Raw genomic sequence first — 3721 nt, 5'->3', positions numbered from 1 at the left:
CTCACAACAATATTACATGGGACAAATGCATCCGATCCTGTACAGGCAGCACAACCCATCATAATGACTAAGGCAAGATGTGCATATTGCTGCTCACCTGAACACCACATTAGCAAGTGCCCCGAGTTCATTAACAAGACAAAGGATGAGAAAATAAACTGGATAAGGAGAAACAAACGGTGCTGGCGTTGTGCTAGAACTCATCAGGCTGCGAAGTGTGATCTGAGGAAAGCATGTGCCACCTGCATGGAAAGACATCTACACATCCTATGTGAGGTGAATCAGAGACCTAGAACTGAAACTGTAAGTTTCCAGATTTCTCCCATCGCACATCCAGAGAAAACTTACACAATTAATAATGCCTTCGCTACAAGTCACTTAGCACTTTCAGACCACACCTACCCCGTATCCTCTCTTCAACGGAGATACAAGCATCTTCAAGGTATCCCATTAACCTTCATTAACAAAGCAGCTCCACTACTGCTCATAGGCTCTGATCATACCCACCTTATTACGCCTATTGCACCAGTTAGACATGGACCATTTGGATCTCCTGCAGCAGTCAAAACCCGCTTAGGATGGACACTCCAAGGTCCAATCACAGACTTCCAACCCCCGAGCAGTTCCACGCATGCCCAATGTTTGTTCACATCTTCCAGTTCAGGTTCAGGAGAACCGCTCCAGCACATCCTTGTGTCCGCTGATGGCTCTGAATTCATTCAGCCACCTCATACTCGACCATCAGCAGTACCTATGTCGTCACCGGCAGTGCCACTATCACCAGTTCCACCGCCTGTGGCTGCCATTCCGCCAGTGGTCAGGGCGCTGCCTGCTCCTGCATCACCTGGTCCTGCCTCTGCCAAGCCCCGTACATTGCCCCCAGCACCTGCAAAACTGCCCAACGGTCTGCAGGTCTGGGCCTGCCGCTGCATCCCACGCGGTTGGCATTTGGACCTGCTTTGCCGTCACCGCTGGTTACATGGTCGGCCCCCTGAACTGTCTAGCCTGCATTGTCGATCTCTAGGTCAACCCCCTGAACCTATATTAGACCTGTAGCATGTCTGATTCCTCTGCCCCCGCTTTGTGAAAAAGAGCATCTCTAATCCTTTGAACATATTTCTCAGTAGAAATATGGGGGCGGCTGTTGTAAAGGCTCACCTTTCAGCACATTCACTTCACCAGATGCACCTTGTTTCTTTTCCTCACCTTTGATTGGGTGTGGTGCTTCGCCTTAATTGCACTCACCTGTCACTTGTTATATAAGGACTGCACTCACCTACCCCTCACTCTTTCTTCACTCCCACATGGGGCGGCAGCTGAGAGAGAGCAGTCCATGTGTGTCTTTCTTTCCTTTATCCGTTATACAATAAAACAACAAAACCTGCAAAGATTAATGACTGCTTATTTTCATTCTAATCGGATGAGCCCATGATGACGACTACTGAAACCCTGAACCAACCTTCCTCCAAAACAGCCTTGTAGAAATCTAAAAAAAGAATAAGACTATCATCCTGTACAAGTTCTGGGTAATCTATTATGTCTAAAATTAATCTTTTGTTTGAGATATGACGATTCTGCATGAAACCAGACTGACTCTCATCAATAACTTGATCTAATACAGGTTTCATTCTATTAGCCAGAATTTGTGCCAATATCTTATAATCATTATTCAGTAATGAGATTGGTCGCCAATTGTCTAAGAGCAAAGGATCCTTTCCTGGTTTTGGAATGAGGGTGATCAAACCTTGACATAAAGTGGGAGGGAGTGCACCTCTATCCATACTTTCCTTAAAAACTTCTAAAAGAAACGGGGCTAAACTGTCAGCGAACTGTCAGTTCCAGGTGATTTGTTAATCTTTAGATGTTTTATAGCATCTGCAACCTCAATCAAAGAAATTGATCTGTCGCAAAGCTGACTATCCTCCTCATTCAGCTGAGTAATTTTGTCTAAAGAATTTTAAAAAGTCAGACAACCTTCAGGGCAATAACTAGAAGAATAAAGTTTGCAATAAAAGTTTGAACAATATTTTGCTATGTGCTATTTGCTATGCTCATCTAACCTGTGCTGCAGGTCAACCAGTTCTATCTTATCAGATTCACTGAGGGTGTCTATTGGTTTGGAAGTAAGGCATATGATCTTTTGTATCACTTGCGTCTCATCAGATCTTCTTTTTTTTGCTAAATCACTGCTATATTTTCTAAAGAATTTTCCAATTTCATATTTCAAAAGTTCCCAGTTACTACAAAATGTATTATTTGTGAGAGCTTTACTCCAATAAAGTTTAATGAATCTCTGAACTTCACAAATCACTTCTTTATGCTCAAGAATGGTACTATTTAACTTCCAGTAAGAGGTTTTAGTGATTAGGGAGGATGACAACGGGATCGATAAGCTAACCATTTTGTGGTCTGAGAGTGGTGTAGGATAAATATCCGTTTTAACTTTTTCTAAATCTTATAAGATAAGCCAAAAATCGATACGTGAGTGTCTGGTTTGAGTCTTATTACACCATGTATAAGCTATCTGAGACGAATGAGAATCCCTCCAAGAATCGACTAAGTTGAATCTTTGTGCAAACAGTCTTATGAATGAGTTAGAGTCTGAACTTCTAGAAGGCCATCTGTCCAAATAGCTGTTAAACACTGTATTAAAGTCTCCACCAAAAATAATAAAAGAATTGGGATATTTCGATAACCAGCGCAGTAGGCGCTCCTCCAACCTATCAAAATATAGTTTATTCTCCCTCTGACAGTTAAAACCATACACATTGACTAAAATATAGATAGAGTGTGCAGCCTCAACTATTAGAAAAATGTAATGACCATCTTTATCTATGTCAGAATTCAAGATTTGACCATTAAATCTTCCTTTAAGTATGCAGACATCAGCAGCATGCTCTGTACCATGGGACATCCACAGATCATCTCCCCATTGCGATCTCCAAAATGTTTTTTCTTGTTCTGTTGAGTGAGACTCTTGTATAAAACAGAAATCTGAATTGAACTGCTTGCAAAACAAAAAAATAGCCTTACGTTTAACATTGTTTCTTAAACCTCTTGCATTTAAAGAAATAACAGACAGAGAAATAATGATAGTAACAAAAATTTAAAGTGACAAATAAGAAAAAGCTTAGACCAAGTAAATGAAGAACAGTTGAATTGGGAACCTGGTCACTTAAGAGAGTCCTATATAAGATGAGAACTGCAACCCCTGAGTAAGGAAATTGTGAACTTGAATAATAATAGGAATACAATAGCCTAAAACAATAAAACCAATGTGGTAAAAAATAAATAAATAAATAAATAAATAAATAAAATAAATAAACGCTTCACATATGAGCATTGAAAGGGAGCTTAATAGAAATTTTCTTGCTCCATTTAAATAACTAATTATTCAAAAAAATAAAAAAAATTAAAAAAAAATAAAAAGAAGCTTATCCAGCTTGCTCATAACATTTTCAGTAAAAATATTGCAGCCAAACTGAAGACCAATAAACTTATAACAAATAAACTGCATCAGTTTAACTCTGATCGTTTTATGAGTCCAACAACAAAAACAAACAAACAAAAAAAGAACGGCAGTGAAACCAAGTTAATCTTAAGATACTTCAGTTTTCACCTCAAAATACCTTGGATCAAATTATAGGGCTGGAAAAATCTCTTTTCCCTCCACGAACGCACGACCTCCTACGAAGAACGCCAGCTTGTTTTCTTTGCGCGC

The sequence above is a fragment of the Mchenga conophoros genome, linkage group LG15 (assembly GCF_057382185.1).
Source record: "Mchenga conophoros isolate Kocher_MC1m ecotype Shallow Benthic linkage group LG15, M_conophoros_male_GT1.1, whole genome shotgun sequence".
NCBI lineage: Eukaryota > Metazoa > Chordata > Actinopteri > Cichliformes > Cichlidae > Mchenga > Mchenga conophoros.
Note: the sequence above shows the minus strand (reverse complement) of the source record.